The 15,600-nt window shown below is 41.3% G+C and overlaps 1 non-coding gene across 1 annotated transcript; it reads left to right on the forward strand.

The window, feature by feature from the left end:
- Positions 1-10,833: 10,833 nt before the first annotated feature.
- Positions 10,834-10,940, forward strand: LOC130466544 (small nucleolar RNA R71). Its single transcript, XR_008926755.1, has one exon. It is a non-coding gene; the product is annotated as a small nucleolar RNA R71 (small nucleolar RNA).
- Positions 10,941-15,600: the final 4,660 nt, after the last annotated feature.

Below are 15,600 nucleotides of genomic sequence, written 5' to 3' on the forward strand. Positions count from 1 at the left end.
TACGAGGTATCAAAAGCTCAGCCGGCTCCCCATTTCGAGCCTCGGTCCTCACAGCTTTATCATCGGAACTCATCCACAACTTGTAGTTTTCGGAAAGACCCACAAAACCATTTGTAGCCACAGCCCAACGCGGGAGACCATCATAATACTTAGCCCATGGTTGAGCCCGTGCTTGTGAAAAGGCCTCTACTTTAGGTGGTACTGTATCAGAAAATGGGATAGTCTGCGTTAAGCTGTATTGACGCATGACTCGGTAAGGAAAGATATAAATGGGCCGAGATAGCCCTAACAAAGAAACATAAACCGACACATCAGAACCCCCCGTCATAGTAGTCAAACCCCACAACGGTACCACCCACTTAATAGAACAGATACCATGAGTAAAAAAGGAAGCCCACTCGGCCTCATCCTGGCCTCGGTGCAAATACTTTCGGTTACCCAAGGCTATAGGGCGATAATGTTTAAGATCGGCAGGAATTTCTAAAAGCCTAAGTCATTCCATGAGCCAAATCTGCAAAAAACGGGTACGATCAGATCAAAAAAAATAATAAATAAGCAAGCGAAACCTTGGGGCGCAGTTTAAACGCCCAGGACCAGGCGCCGAAAATTCTAACGCCCAGCCCTGGGCCCTGAAAATCAGCTCCAGGCAGGACGGACGAAAAAATATAAAAAATATGTGTGCGCAAAAGAAAGATCGATTACCTGCAGCAATAGGGGGCTCCCCTTAAAATATTCAGATTTGGCATCCTTCTTCAACTCATCCGCACTCAGCAAAGTCTCGACAACAACCAACGGCATAATAGAATAGCAACTTTCCATCTGGCTAATCAAGGGGATCAACCTTATGTCACCGAACTCGCCATTGTTATTCGACATCAAATAATGATTCAACAAGCAAAATACAAGGGCTCGAATGTTCAATTTCTGTTCGGTCATATTTTTACTAGGTCTAAAGTGATGTTTTACAAGCTTTGTCAAATTAACCTCATCACCCACAACAATCTCAGCGAGCATGTTAGCATCTAATCCTAGGAAGGCCCCTATGGTTGTTTTACCCTCTTCAATAGTGCCAGGGGTGGCAGGAGTAGCATTAGTAGGATAACCAAGGATCGCAACAAATTCATCTGGCAAAGGACATATTTCATTGCCCCGAAAGACAAAAACATGGTGATCGGAATCCCAAAAGCTCAGGGCTGCATACAGAAAGTTATAATCAATATTAATTTGTTGTAAGCCTAAAAGAAACTCCAAGTGGTATTCTTTCAACAAAGCCTTTTCTGTAGGAGTAAGGGCTCTTAGCCAACGCCTGACAGCTCGTTGGAGGGAGAAGGGAGGAATCGACATGACAAAAGCAAAGAGGAATTAAAGCTAAGTAATTACGAGAGAAAGAAAGACTAAGAGTGATGGAAAAGAAGGACGTATCTAACCCCTATATATACCTGAAGACATCAAGTGACATCCTGATCCCATTCGGAAACGCGTTAAGAAATCCAAAAACCAAAAATTGACAGGATAAAACTTTCAGCGCCCACGGCTGGGCGCCTAAATGAGTAACGCCTAGCCTTGGGCGCCGAAAATGCAGCCCAAGGCCCGGATCTCGCAAAACGCGGAACAGGAAAGGACTTAAAACCGTGTTGGTAGACACGAAGCCCTATTGAAATCGAGAACAAGCCCAAAAGCACCTTTAGCACCCAAATAGTGAAAATAAATGTTAAAAGTTGTCGAAACTTAGTCTCGTCTCAAGGAATATACGTGTACATTTTTTCAAAACAAATATAAGCAAAATAAATATCAAGGTCATTCTTCGAAACACCAAAAAAATATTATTAAGTCGTTGGTTTCTCAAATAAAAAGTGTTTGTTTGTCAAAAGATTAATCCGGGCCAAGCTAAATCTCATATTATTGAAAAATAAACTTTGTCGACCGAAAAACGAAGTCGCACTCCACGACTTCGTCAAAATAGCATACCACTATAAAGGTCGCTCGCACATACGAGCATGATCCCAAACATGATTAAAAGACGTTATAAAATATGTACCTCTCTTGGCAAGAAATGACCGTCGAGCATGAGTGCTTGGGGGCTCGAAAGAAAATATATACTCCAACGAAGAGTGTGCGAAGTTAAAATCATATTCCCGGACTACGCTATACACGGTCCCATGTTTGGATAATCTCAAAGAAAAAACGGATTTCGACCTCAGAGTAAAGGTCGCCGTTGATACTTGTACATGGTCCTCTGATAAAAAAACCAAGTGGTGGCAAAATCGAGCCGTAAAAACTAACTCAAAACCATGAAGGAAGATGACCACAAAACAATGGTCCGTCTAAGCACGTTGTCAACCCACATTCAGGTTACAACTAAATCCGAGCATCCCTCGAAAGAATTCGCTCTTACAAGAATGAATAAAAGAAATTCTCAAAAGAAATCACGATAGGGACTTGCCCACCTCAATCGGCCGAGATCGCGCCACGAACCACGCGAGTTCCAAATAAAAAATAAAAAAAACGAATTCAGGGACGTCCACCCTCAGCGGACAGGGCTCGCCCACCTTCAGCGGGCGGGGTATGCGTCACTAGCCGCGCAGGTCCTCGGTTTTCGAAAAATAAAATCTTCAAATTCAAAATAGGCTCGCCATCTTTAGCCGGCGGGGTCTACGTCACAAACCGCGTAGGTCCTTATTTTTAAAAAAAGCAAACAAACTTCAAAACAGATTCGTCCACTTCTTTCAGACGGGGCGTCCACCCTTAGCGGACAGGCTCGCCATCTTTAGCCGGCGGGGTCTGCGCCACTAACCGCGCAGGTCCTTAGTCGCTGCAGCGATAACTTTTTCTGGTTTTCCCTTTTCCAAAAATTAAAGGATTGGTTTTCCGTTTTTCCAAAAAAGAGCGATGTGAGTAGTTTTTCTTTTGACACGTGAGGGATATGTCGACACTTCAAGTGATGACTCTTAAGTCAAATGTTATCACTCGGGGGCTCGTGAGACCCTCGCAAAACAAGTTACATACACTATGGCTTGTGTGACGCACTCCGTCCAGTACTTTGACCATCGTCTCATCCCGAGACTCAGTCAAAGTGGGGGCTAACTGTAGACACCTACTTTTGTCCCCATTCCCGAAAGGGAAGGTTCGATGATGAGAACATAAATCTCCACTTGGCAACGCATCTCCTATAAAATAACGAATCTCAATCACCCTTTTCATTTCGACCAAAACTGCTATTTATAGAAACCTGCTAAAAATAGTAACTGCCGTAACGGGTAGTTGCTAAAAGTGGCAAGTCATAAAAGATAGAAACCTGACAGAATTAGGTGTTGCACTCCAACATAAATCCTAAACGAGATAGAATTTGCAAGAGGAATCCTATTCCTAATATGATTCGAAAATAAGAGTTACGTATTAATTAAAATCCTAACGAACCTAGAGTTCGTAACGGGCCCAGACGCATTCCGTCATAAAGTTAATACACGCTAAAAGACTCGGATAAGTCTCAAAGACTCCGTATTCCACGAGTCCAAATCTGACAAGGAAATACAACCCATATCCTATTTTCAACGTCTGGCTCTAGGCGCCTGACAGGCTAAATCGCACTCCTATCAAAGATAAACCTAACGTTCACCAACTAAAAAATATAGCAAGGGAAGCAGGGATCGTATCCACAGGGAAACAGTGTTCTTTCTACTATTAAAAGACTAATCTAGACTACTGGTAACAAGAATTGGATTGGTTTGTATATTAAACTAAAGCAAATAATTAAATCGGAAAATAACAATATTAAAGGAATCTAGGGCAACGGTTCACCATAAATGCAGACCGAGATTGGACAACGGACAATCACAATCAATTAACAATCATAATTAGGAAAACATGCATCTCTCGAATCTTATGAATTCCTTAGGATAGAACAACTAGCGGGCTCTCGCTACGTACTAGAAATAATTCCTATCTAATAGCCACAGACCAAAAACATCAGATTTATACCTCTCGGCGCATAATCTAAGGTTAATCAAACAAATCAAAATAGTCCGGCCGAACAGAATTGACGAGCAACAAGTCCACATATAATCCCAACCATGCATTCATGGATCCCCTAAACCCTAGAAAAGTAACTACTCACACATAATATCAATAAACAAAGCGAACATATTAATTGAAAGCATAATTGAAATTGGATAAAGGAATAAGAACACAAAGTAATACCTACAACGAAGAACGAAGGATTAACTGAAAGTTTGAATCTTTAATTAATTAAAAGCTGAGTAATTGGAAAATAAAAATTGAAGTTTTAAACTAAGGAATCATAATACGAAATTCGGAGGGGGCGCCACGTACTAAAAACACTAAATATATATATATAAGCCTCCCCTTAATCCTACGGAGTAACTAAGCAAAAGAAGACGCAATGGGACCGAAAACCGGGCACCCCGGTTTCCAGAAACGGGCCGGTTTTCGGCCCAGTCAGGTGTTCCAAAGGTATCAGGTAGCGAAAACCGGGGCCACAGGTTTCTCCAAACCTGCCGGTTTCGCACTTAAGATAAATTTCCTTCAATTCTCAAAACCTGCCGGTTTCCGAAAACCGGGGCCATAGGTTTTGAGCTCAATTTGACGCAATTGCCTTGAGTTTGAACTTGAGGCCTAGGCCCAACTCCTTTGGGCCAAGTTTGACGCTCGCGGCCCCTTTGAAGCTAGCTAGATCATCCCGCAATGCTCCGGGATCCGTGTAGTCATCCAAGAGTGATAAGAAACAGGCTTCCAAAGATCAATTATCATCAAAAACAGCACTGCAACTAACAGACACTACACAACACACATTAGCACTAAAATAGGCTCCGAAGAGCTCAAATGAGATGAAAAGTGCATACGGGACGGGGGTAAAAACTATATAAAATATGAGTGTATCAAACTCCCCAAGCTAAAACCTTTGCTTGTCCCTAAGCAAAAAGCATCAATGAGACATAAACGATTAACTCACCCCAAAATCTATGCAAAAAGGTTGGTGATAAAACAAGAGTCAAATCAAGGCAAGCAATTATCATGACCGAAATCTCTAATCCCCATAGTCACACATCAAACCGATACAAAGCTCAAGCAAGGCTCACAAGACATACGTATAAAATCAAGATCGGGCCTCACCAAGTGAATCACTCCTCTCGTTATGTGGCGGGCTAAACGAACCAATTGTGGCCCGTTCACTCACCTTCCCATTATGAGCATGCATACTACCGAATGAGTAGTAGCCCCTCCCAACTCACAACACTAGTGTGTTTGAAGGTTCTCCTAAACACTCAACCTACACCGGAGTCGACTCGAAATGCGCATATGCTCTTTGGCCCTTGATAAACGACTATTTTCAACCTATTGTTATACACACATTGCACGATGATCAAAAAGGTCTTTATATAGACTTGTAACGTTGGCCGGGTATAAACAAGGGGTAAGGAATATTCTGGATATGTGAGTAATAAAGTCTAACTTGGGGAGAAAAAACAACCAATGATACCAAAGAAATCATCTCCGAAAACTAACTCATCAATAACCAAAACATAACCATAAGGGAGGAAGTAACCAATATATTTCATAGTATGAACCAACTTCTACCCTTTTCCTTGCTTTTCTAATACTACAAAATAAATGACATATTTTTGTTCTTTTTTTTCTTTTTTTTTTTTTTTTTTTTTTTTGTATATAACGACGAAAATAAACAGCTAGATATGTACAAACTATAATACCCGTAACCACAAACTTTTAGGTGCCAACTAATGAATACACCTCTTTCTTTGCTAACTTCCCGAGTACATGGAAACACAACCTTGAGTAACATAGGCCTTTAAAGCCAACCATCTCAACAAAATAAGCCAATACTAATAAATGATAGCTCCCCCAAGCTAGACTCGGGATAAGTAACCAACGGGGCTAATAAGGGCTATTTTGTGGAGTTAGATGAAGAAAACGGTCAAGGCTAAACATGGGAAAGAAAAAGCAGGAACAGATGTATCTAAGATCGTCTGAAAGCTTCCTAAAGAATGGCATTTCATCATGCGCAAAGTGCAAGTGTGTTAAGCATACTAATAGTCGAAAACCAAAAACTCAGATCAATCCAACACCAGGAATTAAGCACTTTGAAAATCAAGGCTCAAGATCTCACAGCTAACCACAATCTAGCATTATACATATGAAAAGTGGGACAAAGTTGACCTTTGACAAGAGTCAATACAACTGTAGTTCATACATCAAACAGTCAATCCAATATGCTCACCTGTCTTATCAGCTTGAATCATCAAAATACAATTTCGAACCAAAGGGGCACAGGGAATGAATTGTCTAAATCTCATTGATCAACACGTATTTTTGTATTTATTTATTTATTCAAAGCAAACAAAAATTATCCTAAAGAAGCAAATAAACACAAACAATAATAGAAAAGAAGAAGAAAAAACATACCAGTATGTACAAGAAGAAAATACCCCCCAAGCTAAATCGGACAATTTCCTCATTGGCTCAAAGGGGTATGGAATCATCACCAATATCATCATCATCACCATTATCATCGCCACCCACCTGTCCACCACTCGGACCCGCACCAGAACTCCCTTGCCCACCATCATGGGCAAATCGACTCGCCAGTTGGCTTTCAAAATGATCAAACCGGCTCTCGAAGTGACTCTCAAGATGGTCAAACCGGCCCCATAATTGGCTCTGAAATTGATTGAAATGGGAAGTGAGAGCTTCTTGGTTAACCTCGAGTTGCCGGAATCTAGCATATATGATCTCTGGGTCTAGGGGGCCGGGCTCACCAGGCTGGCCTGCAGCCCGTGCTGCATCTCTGAAATAGGCTTGCTCATGTATAGGTTGTTGAACAGGAACCTTCTCAGCGCGATGTCATAAAGATAGCTAGCCTGATCGGGGATAAAAGCTGTGAGAGCAGTATTAGGTAGTGTGAAAAGAGGCCTCCCATTAAACATCCATTGAATCTCTCCGGGCACTAGACTATGGTTTAAGGGCCTAATCCACCCTTGCCTCTCCATGTAGAGAAGTGTCATGGCATTACCACCCTCAACATGCCCAGTCTCTGGCTGAACAAAATTTGCCACACTCATAGCTAGGTGTGTGATCATTCCTCCTAACACAATGGGACGGATGGATGACTGCTTCCCGAGAGCCTGAAAATGTAGAGCCATGTGGTGGGCTACATTGATCTTGTAAGAATTGGCTCCCCTATACACCCAACTTCCCAAAATCATCAACTCAGCACTCCGGACATTATTAGGCTCAAATCTCCCAAAGAAAGTCAACCCGAAGAACCGTTGGCCTACCCTAAGCAAGGGGTGTTGAAAGGAAGTGGCATGGAGATGTTGCACATCCTCTTTTATCTCCCTTGTTAAAGCGGTCCACAATTCCAAAACATTGTAGGGAGCGGGGGGTTCCTTAGGTCCACCTACATTCATACCATACACTCGGGCAAAATCTCTCATAGACATGCGGTAATTCTAATTGAACATTCGGAAAGAAACATGCGTAATTTCACTACCACGCCCTTTTTCGACATTGAAACTACTCAAACATTCAAGGGTGAGACGTGCATAGGTTTTTCTACCACAAATATCATACATTCTACCTATGCCAGCATGTTGAAACAGTTTTTTCAATTCTTTATCAATCCCTAACTTGTTCAAACTTTCCTTATGTAACCAACGAGTGGGATGGATGGGTTTACCTTTGAGTAGCTTAAACCGACTTTGTTGATCGTAGGACTCGAACACCACATCCGGGTAAGTTGTGTCTTGCTCAAGCTGCACTTCGGGAGGTGGTGAAGGTTCCCTACTCGTACTTGCCTCTGCCCTTGACCTCTTAGTTGGTGCCATTGATGGATTTTCAAGCTTTTTGGGTGAAATCCCTTTTTCAAGAATCTGAATGAAAAACAAGGAATTGATACTAAGAGATGAAAGAGGGAAGGATGAGGATGCATGATTTTGATGTAAGAAACATGTAATTTGGTGGAGTAATGAAGGTGGTATGAGGATTTGAAGAGTTAGGGTTTTGAGGTTTAATGGAGTTTTGGGGAAAAAATTGAGGAAGAAGATGAAATGTGAGTTGAATGCCCGTGGAAACTGCTGCTGCTGGCTATTCTGTTTAGGCATTTTTCCCGAAAACCGGCCGGTTTCCCCAAACCTGCCGGTTTTCGTGAAATTAAAGGCTCCCTGACATGCGCGAAACCGGCCGGTTTCCCCAAACCTGGCCCCCAGGTTTTCGCAACTTCTCTGCTTTGGCTTGGCATATAATTCCGAAAATCGGCCGGCCAGGTTTCCACAAACCTGCCGGTTTTCGGCCTTGCACTTGTCTCCTGTTCCTTGCGAAACCGGCAGGTTTCTGGGAACCTGCCACCCCGGTTTTCGCTCTTTTTCCCTTCTTTTCCTTCAAATATCCCCTTGGGCGCTGAATTCTTGTTGTGCTTACGGAACCGGCAGGTTTTTATGAAACCGGCCGGTTTTCGCTAAAAAATTTCCCATACGACCAAATAACTCAAAAAATTTCCAAGGCATGAATTTGATGCTAAGTTCGTAACCGGCAGGTTTCCACGAACCGGCCGGTTTTCTTCGCCTTATAAAACGCCCATAATCCTTCAAGTTGCTCACACTTGGTATAAAAACCTGTACATTACTCAAACGACCAAGTGGTAAAATTCCACTCTCCTCACCTCTCTAAAGCTATGAAATCTAAACTAAAAACACACGAAAAAATGAAATCAAAAAGTATACTACGGAAAGAAATAAATGGATAATGAAATGCTCATCCCCTATTAGATTGATGCAATGTCCCCATTACACAATCTCCGTTTATGCGCAGACAATCGACAGGAAATGGATGAGAGCCACGACAGCTCATCGAATGGGGGCACCAAAGATGGTGCCATCTGGTGTCACATCGATTGCCTTGGATGAGCTATGTGGTGCGGGGAGTGACAGACCACGACCCCGATCATGAATACGGTGCCCACCGTTTACAGAACTTTCGGCCTTTTGGGTCGCAGCATCATCAACCCATGCCTTCTTTCGAACCCGTGTTAAGGGGTTCACACTGCGGTCACCTCCACCTGCAAAACAATTTGAAACATGCGCTTTCTCCGAGGAGTTATTAGAGTTAGTATGAGTCAATTCAGTATTAAAATAATCATCAGAAACATTGACCCCAAAATATGACTCTTCTACCATCGGGCTTCTAGCAACTTGGGTTAAATTGAAAGTGACTTTGTCATCCCCCACATTTAAAGTCAGTTTGCCATTCTTGACATCAATAATTGCCCCCGCAGTGTGTAGGAAGGGTCGACCTAAAATAATAGGAATTTGTCTATCCTCTTCCATGTCTAAAACAACAAAATCAACAGGAATAAAAAATTTACCTACTCTAACAGGCACATCTTCTAAAACACCTAGGGGGTATTTCACAGATCTATCAGCCATTTGCAGAGTTATGTTGGTAACTTTTAAATCACCCATGTTCAACTTAGTACATACAGACAGGGGCATGACACTAACACTGGCACCTAAATCACATAAGGCTTTGTCAATAAAAAGGTTGCCAATATTACACGGGATAGAGAAACTCCCGGGGTCCTTCAACTTGGGTGGAGACTTATTTTGTAGTAAGGCACTGCACTCTTCAGTAAATGCAACAGTCTCCACCTCACTAAATGCTCTCTTCCTAGTCAAGATGTCTTTCATGTATTTAGCATATGCAGGTACTTGAGTAATTAATTCAGTGAATGGGACCGTTACCTGCAGATTCTTTACCACTTCTAAGAACTTACCAAACTGCTTGTCTAGCTTATTCTTTAGCTGACGATGAGGGAAGGGAAGTTTGATAGGTGGAACTTGTATCTCAACTTTCTTCTCAACCCCTGTGTCAGCTTCCTTATCCTTGACCACCTTCTCACTTTCTCTTGGCACAGCACCACTAACAGATACTTCAACCCCTTCCTCTATAGTCATAGGTGGCCCATCATACTCGTATCCACTCCGCAAAGTGACAGCATTTACAGACTCTCTGGTCACAGGCTGTGAAGGGAGTTGACCTTTGGGTCTCTCTGCAAGAGCAGTAGCCATTTGTGCCAACTGTTTATCCATGACCTTGTTATGAGCAGTGAGGGCATCGATTTTGGCATCCTTTTCGCTCAGAGATCTCTGCAATTCCAACATCATATTCCTCATCTCTACGAGCATGGGATCAGGTTGTGTGGGTTGAGATTGAGGAGGAAAACCAGGTGGTCCACTAGGCTGTGGATTGTAGTTACTCCGCGGTTGGTAGGGTTGTTGTGGTGGTGGAGGGTGTTGAATCTGGTGGGGGTTCTGAACATTGGTACTCCTATATGATAATAGGGGGTTGTTTTTATACCCCTCATTGTATGAGTTGGAGTACGGATTGTTCTGCTTGTAGGCCTGGAATGCATTGCATTGTTCAATAGGGCTCCTACATTCCGGTGCATAATGACCTTGCATCCCACAACTATTACAGACATTGGCCAACTGAGCACTCATTGCGGCGACACTAGCTTGTTGGGTGGCTTGGGAAGATGCGTTTTGCATATTATCCAGCTTGTGATGTAGGGCAGTTAGCTGAGCAGTAAGTTGTTCAATAGAGTTCATCTCATGCTTAACACCACGATCGGCAAAACCTCTAGGATTCCCATATTGGGCACTATGGATGGCCATCTCCTCAATCACCTCTAAAGCTCTAGGCACCTCCAGTTGCATAAATCTTCCACTGGCAGCTGAATCCAAAAGACACCTAGACTCATTACCCAGACCATTATAGAACTGCTGAACCAGGAACCAATCCTCCAAACCATGGTGTGGGCACTCTCTTTGCAAGTCCTTGAATCTTTCCCAAACCTCGAACAAACTCTCATCTGCTTGTTGAGAGATACCTAATATCTGTCCCCTTAGACGGGCTGTCTTCTCAGGTGGGAAATATTTAACATAGAACGCAAGGGCCAAGGAATTTCAATCGGTGATTTTCATAACTGCGCGGTTGAGACTGTTAATCCATAGCTTTGCCTTCCCACTCAATGAAAATGGAAAGAGTATCTCCATAGTCTGTTCCGGTGTTAAATTCTTCTGCTTAATGGTGGCACAATACTGAATGAAAGACTGAATATGGAGATTAGGATCTTCACCCTTTTCCCCACCGAATTGGTGTCTCTCGATCATGTTTATCAGCTGGGGTTCAATCTTGAAATTCTCGACCGCAATGGAAGGCATGATTGCCTTGGGGAGCATAGACAGACTTGGTTTAGAGTAGTCTGTAAGCCTTGGCACAAGTGGGGGTGGCGGTGGTGGTGCTTGGTCACCCATCTCTGAATCTGTATGGAATAGATTGTTAATCAGATAGTCGGATCCAGAGTCAGAATAGTCTCTCAACTGTTTAACGAATCTACGCCGTCTACGAAAGGTCCGTTCAGGTTCAGGATCGAACGAAATCAGATCGCTGGTATGGACAGTCCTGGGCATAAACAAGCAAAAACTAGAAAACAGTCGTGAGATCCGGTCTCAAGGAACGGGAGTCCCTTGAGAAGTAACAAACAATAATCTAGAAAAACAATTAATAACAGAAAATAAAACCGTTTCCCCGGCAACGGCGCCAAAATTTGACAGGCTAAATCGCACTCCTATCAAAGATAAACCTAACGTTCACCAACTAAAAAATATAGCAAGGGAAGCAGGGATCGTATCCACAAGGAAACAGTGTTCTTTCTACTATTAAAAGACTAATCTAGACTACTGGTAACAAGAATTGGATTGGTTTGTATATTAAACTAAAGCAAATAATTAAATCGGAAAATAACAATATTAAAGGAATCTAGGGCAACGGTTCACCATAAATGCAGACCGGGATTGGACAACGGACAATAACAATCAATTAACAATCATAATTAGGAAAACATGCATCTCTCGAATCTTATGAATTCCTTAGGATAGAACAACTAGCGGGCTCTCGCTACGTACTAGAAATAATTCCTATCTAATAGCCACAGACCAAAAACATCAGATTTATACCTCTCGGCGCATAATCTAAGGTTAATAAAACTCAAATCAAAATAGTCCGGCCGAACAGAATTGATGAGCAACAATATAAGCTATAGAAATTATAATCAATCAATCAATAATCAAGTCCACATATAATCCCAACCATGCATTCATGGATCCCCTAAACCCTAGAAAAGTAACTACTCACACATAATACCAATAAACAAAGCGAACATATTAATTGAAAGCATAATTGAAATTGAATAAAAGAATAAGAACACAAAGTAATACCTAAAACGAAGAACGAAGGATTAACTGAAAGTTTGAAACTTTAATTAATTAAAAGCTGAGTAATTGGAAAATAAAAATTGAAGTTTAAACTAAGGAATCATAATACGAAATTCAGAGGGGGCGCCACGTACTAAAAACACTAAATATATATATAAGCCTCCCCTTAATCCTACGGAGTAACTAAGCAAAAGAAGACGCAATGGGACCGAAAACCGGGCACCCCGGTTTCCAGAAACGGGCCGGTTTTCGGCCCAGTCAGGCGTTCCAAAGGTATCAGGTAGCGAAAACCGGGGCCACAGATTTCTCCAAACCTGCCGGTTTTGCACTTAAGATAGATTTCCTTCAATTCTCAAAACCTGCCGGTTTCAGAAAACCGGGGCCACAGGTTTTGAGCTCAATTTGACGCAATTGCCTTGAGTTTGAACTTGAGGCCTAGGCCCAACTCCTTTGGGCCAAGTTTGACGCTCGCGGCCCCTTTGAAGCTATCTAGATCATCCCGCAATGCTCCGGGATCCGTGTAGTCATCCAAGAGTGATAAGAAACAGGCTTCCAAAGATCAATTATCATCAAAAACAACACTGCAACTAACAGACACTACACAACACACATTAGCACTAAAATAGGCTCCGAAGAGCTCAAATGAGATGAAAAGTGCATACGGGACGGGGGTAAAAACTATATAAAATATGAGTGTATCAGCGCCGAAATCTTCGGCGCCCAGCCCTGGGCGCTGAAAGTACCTGGGTACGTGTTCTTTCCTAATTCTTCGTGGATTAGAGCTCCAAAATTCTATCTTTCCACGAACTCTTCTCTATAAATACAGCCCCAAATTCGACGTGAAACACACACAATTCATATTCTGAGTATTGACTCCAACCCCTAAACCTAAGCCTCACGCTGCGAAATTGATCACGCGTTCTGTCGCAATCGATCCAAAAATCGAACAGAACGTATCCTGTCCCTTGTAGCTGAAGAATTAAGCCTGGAAACTTGAGATTCGTTAAATAAAAGGAGAAATAGCAAAGCCAAAGTGGTTAGTTTTCTGAGAACCGTGGCGCACCTCTCAAGGGTGTGTCGTAATGTGTCCCTTCGCATGATTTAATTGCTTTCCTCGCCCTTTTATAAATTGTTAAACTATTAAATCTGATTGTTCTATCACGCCTAATAAAGATAATATTTTGGGAAATTGAACTATCATGCTAGGTCCCTTAAAACAATCTAAATCAGGTAATCGCGATCGATCTAGTATTATGTGTTGCATATTGTTAAAATCAACTCAGATTAGTTTAATAGTTAACGCATGTCCCTTCAATTATTTATGCTGAGCTAGTAAGGATATCCTGCCTCTGGAGTTATCGAAAAGCGAGTACTCCTCTCGGTAGTTACAGTCCCCCGAACCCTCAATCTCTACCCTGCGGGTGTACGTTGAGCGATCCCCACACCAGGGATCACAAGGGAACCTACGGCCGTCGTGGTCAAACATAATTGCACTCCCTTTATGTCACGGTAACCGGGTTTTGTCAGTTTTTCTCATTGTCGTTAAAAACTGAATGGCGACTCCTATATTAATAGTCAATTGGGTGTAAACTCATAGGAAATCCAATTACACTTGATTTGACAAAAAGAAGCGTCACACCCACGAGGGACGAGGTCACGCATTAGCCTCGTGCTTTTTCGACCCCCTCACACTAAGCACTAGGGTTAAAAGCTATGGAAAGGTAAGAAATTAAGAAATGTTTTTTTATGTGTTGTTGATGTCTCTTGATTGTTGTTTCTGAATGTATATACCCTTGATGAGAACAGTTAAGTGATGGTTGGCAGAAGAGTGGGAGTTTAATCTCATAACCGCTTGAACGGAAGAGAGAGAGAGGTTGAACGATTGTGGCCACGTCAGCTTTGATCCTTTCGGAAATCTTAATCCCTCTGTAACTGGCGCTGACGTTCGCTTCTTATGGACTTCGCTTTCCCACTGGGCTTGTCCTTGTTGGCCACTTTAGTCTTGCTCTTGGACTTGTTCCTTAATTGGGTTTGACTTAACCATTGACCCTTTGTTATTTTAGGGTCTTTGGCCATACCCTTGCAAAGGGTAAGTTTTAAAATGTATACAACAAGTCCAACAAAGTTATGGTGAAAAGAATAAGACCTCACTATGTATGTTAAAGTTTTCACGTACATTTTTTTAAAAGTGTTTATAGTTGGACCACTGCTACAAACTATTTTTATAAAAAAAAAAAAATCACCGGAAATGTTAAGAGTTTAAACCACATGAGCGTTAGAACGGTTTGTCCCACATTGAAGAAGTAGAGTGATAATGAATAACATACTTCCTCCGATTTTTAATACTCGCAACGTTTGTGATTTCTACACTATTCCCATATTATACGTAAGATAAAACATAGTCATGTGTGATCTTGTTAAATTCGTCTTAATGTGTATTTTCAAAATATTAACTTTTATAATTTTTGCTTAAATAGAAGTAAAGATATTAATGATCAAAGTTGTGCATTGCCATGCGTGAAAGTGACAAACGTTGCGAGTAAAAATGAACGGAGAAAGTATAAGATAGGTGAATTACTCTATTTATCACCAATTTATTTTATGGGATCTCCGTCAAAATATATGTAGTCAAATTTTCCATCGACGTTGGTTCGACTTGGCACAGTGGAGTCTATTAGGAAACCAAACTACTTTCATCGGTTTTGTTTTGTCCAAATTTTCAAAGGTAATTAATACGGTTTGGTTAGGAGAGGTTTGAGGGAAAAAGAGCTTTTTGGGGTGAATTAGAGGTTTGACCTTTAGAAAAAGCTAATTGGGAGTGTTTGGTTAGGAGAGGATTGTAAGAAAGTTTTGGGGTGAAAAAGCTAATTTTGAAAAAGCTCAATATAGGAGCTTTTTGCAATTAGAGGTTTGAGAAAGTTGATGAAAATGACTATTTTTTCCTACTATTTCTATAATTACAACTACTATCAACCTTGGTACCCTACATATTTGTCTCCTAAAAACATTACTCACAATTTCTTTTTCATTTCACCCTATTTACTAGATTCGTTTTTTGTTGTAAAAAAATAAATTATATTAGTACTTTGAAGCAATTGAAGTATATTACAATCATGCTTAGAATTTCATTAGTAATATTTCTCTATTTGAAAAATATATATTATTAAAAAATTTAATTAAGAATAATTTTTTAAAAAAATAAATTTATGTTATTTAGTCAATGTTTAATAGAAAAATATAAAGAGAAAAAAATTAACACAATTACATATTTGTCTAATATTAATAAGAAACAAAG

Source organism: Spinacia oleracea, chromosome 1, assembly GCF_020520425.1.
Source record: "Spinacia oleracea cultivar Varoflay chromosome 1, BTI_SOV_V1, whole genome shotgun sequence".
Lineage (NCBI taxonomy): Eukaryota > Viridiplantae > Streptophyta > Magnoliopsida > Caryophyllales > Amaranthaceae > Spinacia > Spinacia oleracea.